Source organism: Callorhinus ursinus, unplaced genomic scaffold, assembly GCF_003265705.2.
Source record: "Callorhinus ursinus isolate GAN/ISIS: 27379988/994484 unplaced genomic scaffold, GSC_fseal_2.0 scaffold25, whole genome shotgun sequence".
In the NCBI taxonomy this organism is placed as follows: domain Eukaryota; kingdom Metazoa; phylum Chordata; class Mammalia; order Carnivora; family Otariidae; genus Callorhinus; species Callorhinus ursinus.
The window spans coordinates 14,296,660-14,307,768 of NW_027397087.1; positions in this window are offsets into that span (position 1 = coordinate 14,296,660).

Genomic DNA, 11,109 nt, shown 5'->3' on the forward strand with positions numbered 1-11,109 from the left:
GGGTGGCGTGCTGGGAGCAACTCTTCTCAATACCATAGTTAAGCAAAGAGCAGCTGAAAGAGATATTCTTGCCAGTCCCCAAGGTACAGACAGGCAAGTGACGCAGCAGAGCACACAAAGGGACAGGATTGGCATTTACGCTAACGATGCCACGCAGCTCCAATCCTGTGCCCTTTAACCTTGCACTATATTCCAATAGGTCAGAACATCCTTGCTTGCCTTCCCTAATGCACATTATCCTCTCTGGTCAATAAAATTCCCCTCTGTCTCTACACTGACAATAGATGGGAAGGTCAGCTTGCCCCTCCAGCTGCAACAGTGTCTGAGCTGTCAGTGGGAATTTAAATTAAGGATATAGGTAATAATTTCGTTGCTTTTAGGCAAAAATGGAAGCGTCTGTTGCTTTGGTTGCAGTAAGATTCGCAGAAGAGAACTGAAAAGATCTCTGGGCTCCCAGGGGAAAATATTTTAAAGTGCCTGAGGGGGGCTAAAGCACACAGTGGCCTTAAGTGGTAAATTTCCTAAGAGAGAGACTCTCTCCATTACATGTTTCCTGCTTCAAGTCACCTTCTTTCACAGCTTTCACTGTCAAACAGTGCGACATCCAGTGGGTGGGAGCAATCATGATTAGAGTGAAATGAATTTCATCCTGAAAGCTGTAACAAGACAAGGAAGGCAAGAGAAAATGAAGAGGTCACCGGAGAAGTGGGAAGGAGGGGGGCAGCATGCAGATCTGGGGGCCTGAGCCCCAGGCGCCCTGCAACTGACCGTTTGGGGGACCTGGAGCAGATCCATTAACCTCCCCCGGATTCTGTCCTTATCCGCAAAATGATTCAATTGAGGTTAAAAGTTCTCCAAGATCCTTTCGGGTTGCAGTATTTCTTGAGCTTAAAAGTCATTTCAGCTTAGAGTTGTTTAGTGTGTACTAGTTCCTTTGAGAAAGACGGGATGAGAGATGTGGTTTGCCCTCCGAATCTTCAAATTCTATAAAACTGAGCTGGAATGGAGCTCCACAGATTAGCCTGACCAGCCTGCTCATTTAGAAGATGGAGTGACTTTTCTACTTGGCTTTTTAAACCAAGAATTTCCCCTTGGTCTCCCTTTATCTCTCTTCCTCTCTCCCCAGCTCCCTTTTCATGACCGGTATTGGTGGAAGATCTTCAAATTCAGTTCAGGTTTTTCTCAAGAAGTCAGGGAGAAATAGAGTAAAACAACAGAGACAGAGAAGGAGGTTGGTTCACACTTCTTTAAAAAGAATCAGAAGATTTTTATTGCACACTTTATACACGGAGAATTTCCAGGATGATGAAACATTTAATTGCAAAAGTCAAAACAACAAAATACTGGATGAAAATATAGAAAAAATGTTTAACCTTGCTATGGGTGAGGATTTCTGAGCATGATGCTAAAGTCAGAAACCAAATAGAGCAATGTATTGTAGTAACATAAAAATTTTTTAAAAATTGCACATCAAAGTACCTACACACAACTAAATGTCAAAAGAAAGTCATGGAAAAAAATGTGCAATTTGGCTGATAGTGTCAGTCTTGTCAATATATAAAGGTTCCTTACAACTTAATAAGAAAAACAGGAGCACACAGTAAAAGGAGCAAAAGGTATGAATTGCAAGTCACAGAAGAAATACAGATGACCACAAAAATATAAAAATACTCCACCTCAATAACTTCCAAATAAATAAAAATTTCAAAAGCTGTCAGATGTGCTTTGCTTATGAAGTTAACAAGATTTGTTTTACTTTTTCTTTTATAGTAATAATAGGCAACATTGGTAAATGTGGTAAAATGAATACTTCAAAAAACTTGTAGTAGAAATGTAAATGGGTATAGTTGGTAACTGGACAACACATCTAACAATCTTTAAAGCTGAATATACCCTTTAACCCAGAAATTCTACCTCTAGGACTCTGTACTTCTACATCTGAGAGTTAATTCCAAGGAAATAATCAGGGATGCTTTATTGGAGCTCCTTTCCATGCCTCCTACAGGAGGAGGTCACAGCTCCGCTTCGGGATAAATGATCTCTCACGTAGGCAAACCCTCCGGGGGGCCCAGAATAGACAGAGCGTCCTCTCCATCCCCTTATCTTCACTTCCCGCAGTGACACCATGGAACAGAGACCATTCTGTTAGTCGGCTGGAAGAAGCTGGAAGTCCAAGATGGAGGTCTGGTTTCTGGTGACAGTGCTCTTCCTGTAGTACAGATGGTTACTGGCTCACTCTGTCCTCATGAGGTCTTTCCTGTGTGTGTGCATGTCTTTTCCTCTTCTTAAAAGGACACCAGTCCTATCAGATTAGGGACCCACCTTTATGACCTCATTTAACTTTAATTATGTCCTTAGAGACCCTATCTCCCAACGCAATAACATTGGGGGTTAAGGCTTTAACATATGATTCTAAGCGGACAAAACTCAGTCTATAACACCCCGAGGGAGCCTCTTTATTAGGTCATTCTGTGGTTTGCTTCACCACTACTTACCAAGCAGCTACAGTGGCCCAGCCGTGAGCTACAACCCGGGGTGCGCAGTGATTACTCTTGTCTTTCTTCCTTGATCTATGACGTACGTGAACCCCGGCTGAGATGATCTAGCCCCAGTTCTCAAAGTTCCATACTGAAAAACAGAAAGGCAGAAAACTTGTGTCGACAAAAAAACCTGCACACGGATATTTAGAACAGTTTTATTCATAGTTGCCAAAACTTGGAAGTGGCCAAGATGTCCTTCACTGGGTGAACGAATAAACAAACTGTGGCACAGCCAGACAGTGGAATATTATTCAGCCATAGAAGGAAATGAGCTATCAAGCCACAAATATACATAAAGGAGACTTAGATGCATATCACTAAGTGAAAGAAGCCAATCTGAAAAGGCTGCATTCTGTATGATTCCAATTATATCACATGCTGGAAAAGGCAAAACTATGGAGACAGTAAAAAGATCAGTGGATGCCGGGGGTTTAGGGGAGGGAGGGATGAAGAAGTAGGGCACAGGAGATTTTTAGGGAAGTGGAACTATTCTGTATGATACTGCAGTGGAGGATACATGTCGCTACACACTTGTCCAAACGCACAGAATGTACAACACCAAGAGTGAGCCCTCGTGTAAACTCTGGGCTGGAATTCAGACTTGGGTGTCAGTATCGGATCACTGGTGTGGCCAAATATACCACACTAATGCAAGGGGATCATAATAAGGAAAAATGTGGGGGAAGGTGAAGGAGTACATGGGAACTCTCTATACTCTCCACTTACTTTTCCAGAAACCTAAAACCCCCTCAAAGGAGCCTATTAATTTATTAGGGGGGACAACAGACTGTCAGAAAGCATTCTTCTCTGCACCCTTTCTCCCCTGCACGTGCACATTGGTACACTCAGTCAGCGTTCACCGAAAATGCTGCTGAGAAACTTAAAATCTGAGTATTTTCATGCTTGGAACCCTGTCCCAGCCTACCTGTCCAGCTGCTCTTCTTCCTATTCATTCTTGCACCGCTTCTTGTTCAATCTTGTCTACATGCTAGAGAGAAATTAAGCTACAGCTACTTTGTTCACTGCTATCTAAGTTTGGCATGGGGATGACAAAAAGACTCCATGAGACCAGCCCAGGGAGCATGTTTGAAAAGGATGACCCCTCCTCCTGACAGCTGGCTTTCGGTTCTCGAAATCACTTATAGGCAGGAGAGTTCTGGCAAGTCACGATGGACTTCAGCTTGGAGGTCGGTGTTGAGGAGGAAGAACTGAAAAGAAGATTGCTGAGGATTTTGAGTTAGCTGATCTTGGGATTTTCTTTCTCAACTGAAGCACTAGAAGCCTGTTGTCTTTTAAAGAATAGTGAAGTCTGAGTCTTAAGCTTGATGGTTTATGAATGGGGTCAGAAATCTGTTATATAGGGGCGCCTGGGTGGCTCAGTGATTAAGCGTCTGCCTTCGGCTCAGGTCATGATCCCAGGGTCCTGGGATGGAGCCCCGCATGGGGCTCCCTGCTCGGCGGGGAGCCTGCTTCTCCCTCTCGCACTCCCCCTGCTGGTGTTCCCTCTCTTGCTGTGTCCCTCTCTGTCAAATGAATAAATAAAATCTTAAAAAAAGAAAGAAAGAAAGAAAGAAATCTGTTACATAACATGAAAATTAAAATGTCAAAGACTTTTCTGTCCAACTCCAATGCCCGCCACTCTGCCCGGTCATCAGACCTTCACATGGCTATCTCAAGGCATGCCTCATTTCCTCATGTCCTGTTGGCAGCAGGAGGTACTGTGTCAACCTTGGCTGGGTATCCTCCATGCCCCGTGTCCATGTTCCATGGCTGGTCCTTTGGACACCAGGCAAGGAGATATTTTGTCTGATCTGAAGGGACACAGGACAGGGAGCATGCTCCCACTTCCGCATCTCTCTTCCTCAGACAGATAAGGGAATTTGATTGCCTATGCAATTCTGGTCTTAAAAGAAATAAACCCAATGACAAGCAAAAAGATCAAGTGATGCTTTCAGATACTGTGTCCAAACTGTTTTTCGGTTATTAGAAATTTACTCTCAGCATTTGGGACTTTAAAAAATACTGTAATTATAAGAGTGCAAATTAATGTCTTAGTTAAGTACAGGCTCCCTCCCCTGCCCCACCATTGACAATAATGTATGGAGCTACTCCCCTTGGAAATGGCATGGCTAGAGATGTTAGGAGGATGTCAGAGGCCAAGCTTAACTGACATTTCTCCATCTCCCCCAGAAATGGCCATGCTGTTCCCTTGCAAGGGTAAGAGTGCATTACTGTAGCAATAATGCATTAAATGGTACTCTGAATGGCCTTAAATAGTTAATAAGCCTCTCTAAGCACCTTTCTCCCAGGCAGGGGTTCAGACATTGGGGATGACGGAGCTTCTAGCTTATTATCTGTCCCACAAAGGCTCCGGATAACCAATGAGAGTTCAGTTTCTAGCCCCTCAATAATATCACCACAAATTGGAATGCATTGAGCATCTCTGTCTGTAAACTAGTCAAAATTGAAGCTGTGTCTAATCAACTGGAACGAAAGACCATGGAGCAATAGAACCCGTCACTTCGGATCACTGTGGCCTGTCTACTCAATCCAGATGGATGTGCCTCATGTGCCCTGACCACTCAGAGACTGATGTGCCATTAAGATGGCGCGCTAGCTGGCCCGGTGTTGCTTCCGGCTGGTTGTTTCATTGCATAGAGGCATGACCTTGAATCAAGCCATTCATTCTTACTGTCTGGCAAATAGTGTTCAAAGATTGAAGTATTTAAATTTTTAAACTGATGACTCTTTTCCCCTCCAAATTATATGCCAGGAAAAAAATAATTATGTCTGAAAAATAACATTCATCTGTCCTAAAGGCTGCTAAGTTAATGGCTTTATGCGAAGGTTTGCTTAGGGGAAAGGGAAAGTGCTTTTTGTCCATTCTAGACTCATCCAATTCTGCTGGATAAATTGGCCCTAAATGCACCCCCCCTCCGCCAGAGTCATGACCTTTTTTTTTTTTCCAGTCTCCAGTATCCATTGTCCATTGGTCCAGTGGTACTAGTAGGTGACAAACTGGAAGGAGAATGAGATTCTGCCAAATGCGCTGGTTTTATGGGTCTGGTTTCTTGTGCCAGTCGATTTTATTGACATAATTGTTTGTCCCAGTTTCAGTATATAATTGGCTAATTTTTTATCTGTGACTGTGAGTCACTTATTTCTCTTTGATGTTAATTGTATGGAAAGCAGTTGAAAGAGAGTTCTGTGTTTCTCCTCTATCTAACAGGAAGCAGGGCTGAAAGTCAGAATAGAGGAAAATGAGAGAATCTGATTAGTCAAATGTGCCTTTGGAAGATAAATGGCGGTCATTGATTGTGTTAGAAGATTTGATTTCTGAATGATCCCCAATGCTCAGAAGTGCAGCACAGCACTAATGCCATTTGACGTCACATTGCAGGTCAGCGATTGATCTGTTTTCAGACAAAAACCAACTCCAGAGTCTAGTCGGAATGTCCGCTGAAAAGATGACTTAGATCACATTCTGCCCTCACCAAAGACCATCTCTTACCCTGTGTTCACTGAAGGTCTATTCTGATTTGAGAACTATCTAGATGAGGACCACCGAGTGTACAAACATATGACATTGAAAACTGATATTTCTGAGACCAAACAGAATAACCTGGAGAAACTGGAAGTCAAACTGCTTGGAAGACACTTGTCTTTGATTATTAATATGTTTGCCTTAAAAAATATTTCAGAGCCTAGAGAATACAGCTTTTTGACTTTTAAATATTTTCTATGATCTCTGGCTTCCCAGTTAGGTCTGTCTTTTGCTGATGTCTGCCTGACAATACTCAGAAAACTATCTTGACTCCTGTCAAGATAGTTCCTCCATTCCCTGGCAACCAATTCAGGAAATTTGCAATTGGGAAAATGGTGATTGGAAATTTGAAATCAGTAAATCTGTGGATTTTTTTATTTTTTATTTTTTTAAAGATTTTATTTATTTATTTGAGAGAGCGAGAATGAGAGAGAGAGAGAGAGCACATAAGAGGGGGGAGGATCAGAGGGAGAAGCAAACTCACTGCTGAGCAGGGAGCCTGATGCGGGACTCGATCCCAGGACTCCAGGATCATGACCTGAGCCGAAGGCAGTCGCTTAACCAACTGAGCCACCCAGGCGCCCCATGTGGATTTTTTTTAAATCTAAACCCAAGTCATAATATTCTTTGTGTTTCAGATGTAGAAATTTAACCCGAGTTCAAGTGTGTATTAATGCCTTACAGGGACTCTTAGAGTAATGGGGTAATTGTTAGTACAGTATACAAGGACCAAGATGACTGTACACAATCACAAAATTGATACAAGCCTCATGTTCATTTTCATGTAATGATCATACTTTTGCTTAGTTATCATATCTAGCCTATTTTTCTTAGAACTCACACATATATTGAGTGCTTGATTAAGTGATGATTTACACTATACAATTGCTAAAGATCATGATAGTAATAATTTAGAGGCATATCAGTGCAATTTGTTTGCTGTGCTGCATCAATCAAAATATTGTTCCCAGTTTCTCTTTAATGGTTTTACTGAAGTAATTTAAATATTCTACCATTAACCATCCATCTTTGACGCTTTACTTTTGAAACCACAAAAGAATTTTAAATTGAGGGGTGTGAATACAGAATGTATGGAGCTCCATACACAGAAATCTGTTCTTATTTTCAATTAAAGCATTTCTATTAACTTTGTTCTATAGACAATTTACATATGGCATTGCTTTGAAATGGGAATTGACATGGTGAAGTATAACAGGGTGTCTGGAGGGGCTGGACTTAGGGCTCAGATATTTCTGATCACTAATTTGGTAAGTAACACCTTTTACCCCTAAAGTGTATATATTTGTCCCCTGCATTACATAGAGGCTACAGATAGTCCTAGGGGGACAATGAGCGAAAACATAGTTTGGAAAAGACATATTAAATGTGTCACACAATGAATGTACAATTACAGACTATAATCAGTCCCATTACAAAGAGGACACACTAAAGGAGGTCAAGAAAGACTTTCTGGAGAAGGGATGTTTCAGTTGACATCTAACAAAGAAATAGAAATAATTAGTTGAAGAGGGGCAGTTTGGAAATAGAGATATGTGGACAGAAAAAAACTATGTAAGCAAAGGCCCTGTTATAGGAAGGAGTCTGCAGCATCTAGAAATGTGGAGAAGTCCAGTATGGTTGGCTCACAGAGAGTGTTGGCTCACAGAGAGTGCTGGTGAGACTAAGGAAGTAGGTGGAAGCCAGATCCTGTACTGCCTTTTCAGGGACTCTGGTCTTTAAGAACAGGGGAAAGCCACTGAAAGGACCCTTTAAGCACAGTCACATTTGCATTTGGATTATTCTGGCTCCAGGCAGGAATAAAATGGAGGAAGCCAGCTGATTCACTAAATTGTTTAGGTAATGGGTGGTGTAGCTGGGACCAATATAGGATGACATAGATGGAGACAAGGGGACAGCTTCAAGGCATTTAGGAGACAGAATATCAGGCTTGGTGGTGGAAACCATAGGGTGGGGAGGTAGGTGAGGCAGATGGTTTCCAGTTTTCTCGCTTGCATAACTGGATGGCTGTGATATTTGCTAGCTAGATAATCCTGAAAGAATTGGTTTAGGGGGAGGTGTGAATTTGTTTTTGGATCAATTAAACTGGAGATGCTCTTGAGACATCCAAGTGAAGATGTCAGGTAGATAGTGGACTACATGGTCTAGAGCTCAAAGGAAAGATATGTGCTATAAATATATTTTTATATCACTGGTATATAAATAGTAATTAAAGTAAAAGACATGAGTATATTTCTTAGGAAGAATACATAGAATGATAAGAAAAAAAGAAAAGAAGAGCAAGGTTCAGCCTTGAAGAACTCTAGTATTAATCACCAGGTGAAAGGAGATACACAAGAAGAAGCTTTGGACAAAGAGAAGCCAGATGGCCACCAGGAATACATGCAAAGTGTGATATCTTGGTGACCAAAGGATAAAAGACCTTCAGGGAAAAGGGGGCATGGTCAATTGTAAAAGAATTGCCAAAAGATTGGATACAAAGAGCACTGAAAAATGTTCCATGGTGACATGGAAGCTAATATCAGAACTGTCCCTAGCACGATAGGATCAGAGACCAGGCTGGAGCAGGGTAAGGAAAAAGTGGGAAGTGGGGAGAGACTTCAGGTAGAGAAAACCTTGTCAACCTATAAGCATACCCTGAGTGGATTCCTAGGAGTAATTAAGGAGGGAGACTGTGAAGTATCACCCTACTAGAAACTCAGACCAATAAGAAAAAAGTGTTAATGTTTACATTAATTTATCCGTACTGACTTCAGACTGAAGCTTGATTAGTATTCCACAAAGTCCTTAAACAATTAACCAAAATATGATCAGATCACATTTTGCCCCCTTAAAAACTAAACTAGATTATTGAGCACAACAACCCAATTGATTACCAGCTGATCTCTAAATGATCCATCCAGGCAAACATAGTCTTTGGTTCTGAACTGTGCCCACCATAACCATAGCCACACACCTGTTCATGGAGGCATTTAGTTCTGACCAACGTCGAAGAAGGTAAGGGAACAGTATCTCTGTGAAAAGGGTGTCCATGGAGGACAGGCAGGTAATACAAATGAGGGAAAAACAATTATGGGAAACTGGAGGGAGTGTGTCCCCCTCTCAAGGGGCAGTTGCCCCTCTGTCCAAGGTGCTTATTGCCGTGGGGAATGCCAGAAATCCAATAGGCAGTTATGTCAAAAATGTAGATATTTCTGACCTGTGGTTGGCCAGTTTGTGACTTATGTCGTAGGACTACAAACTTGAATTTAATGGATGTTTCGTGAATGCCTGCTAGTTGCAAACCCTGGTGTAAGCTTATGGGGAAGCAGAGATGGCATGGCCCCTGTCCTCCCAGAGACCATTATCTAGTAAGAGGATGGCTGAAACAGCTATCATATAAGGTAGAGGGACAGAAATGCTAAAAGGAGGTACAAATTACAAGTTTCCAGAGTGCAGAGAAATGAGCTTTTAATTTTGGATGGAGAGAGGGCTGTCAGAAGACTCCATGAAGGTGACATTTGTGCTGGGCTTTGAAGGATTTCAGTGGGGAGGAAGGGATGGGAGGAATAAATAAGACTTCTCAGCAGTGCCCCACATCTCTTTATAATACAAAATGTAACATTCAGAATCAAAACAAGTGCCAGCACAATGTATAACTTTAATAGGTTCAAAAAGCTTTGTTTTGACATGGTAACAGCGCCAAAGCCAGTAGAATCCTTCCATCAAAAGAGATGATTAATTAGCAAGTGACATCACCGAGTAATTTGCTGATTGCTGTTAACGATAAGAATAGCAACTAACACATGTACTGTTTTATAATTTATCTGCAGCTTTCACCTCCTTTTTCTTATTCAGGGATACAATTTAGCCAAGACCATTCCAAGCCGGGATGGCTACTTCAGCACCCAACTTAATGGAATTTTTGTGGCCAGCACACTCTGACCTCTGGTTATGTTAATGGAACAGTGTGATCTGCAATGCCATGCAAGGGCTCATTTCCTTGTAAACCGTTCCCAGGTCTTGTCCAGTTCTGATCTTTGGACTCTTTCCAAGTCCTTTTCTTTGGGAAGGGCCAGGTATTTTTTCAACTGTTGAATATATTCTTTCTCTATCCAAGTAAAATACAGCTTGGGCATGGATGGTGCAAGAAGGCTGATCTATGTTCAAGTTCTTAGGAACAGCATATTCCCATTGGTCACAAATCTCTGAACTTCCATCTCACTTCTAGGATAGGATTTTAGCCTATGCCTTTTTGGAACTGAGCCTGAGGCAGTGTGTAGAGGGAGGCCACTGGGATGGTACGGCCCTGCCCTGCTACCCTGCCTTCGTGTTCCTGGTGGGCCCTCACCCCAGGGTAAATTCCTGCCAAGCATGTGGTGTGCAAGTATTTTTCATAGTTCTCTGGAGCCTTTTCTGGAGAAGAGAGGCTTATTTCCTCCAAAGTAGTGGCTCAAGATGCCACCAGCAAGGAAACTGCAGGAACTTCTTGGGCCCAGAGTGTCTGCTTCACGTGTTTCATCATAAGAGCAAGACCAGATTGGTTAAAAAAAAAAAAATTGGATTATAAGAGATTGGCCCAGTCAAAATGGTCCCTAGTTTTTCCCAATCCACTGAATAGTTCAGATGACCCCAAGGATAGAAGGTAAGTAATTAAAATATGGCCATTATAAGGTAGCATTTCCACCAGAATGTGAGTGGCAACTGTAGTCACATCTGAAATCAGCCCTCATTACCCTCAATCCCAACCCATAGCTCAGTGGTTTCCAAACATTTCTGTGCCCTTGAAATCACATAGGCATTGTAATAAATGCAAATTTCTGAGACTCACCCCAAGGATGCTGACTCAGAAGGTCTCAAGTGGAGCCAAGAATCTGAATATCTTTTTTAAAAAAGATTATTTATTTATTTGAGAGAGAGAGAGAGAGAGAGAGAGAGAGCAGGAGGAGGGGCAGAGGGAAAGGGAGAGAAGTATATTCTCCACTGATCAGAGATCCTGACGTGGGTTTCGATCCCAGGACCCGGAGA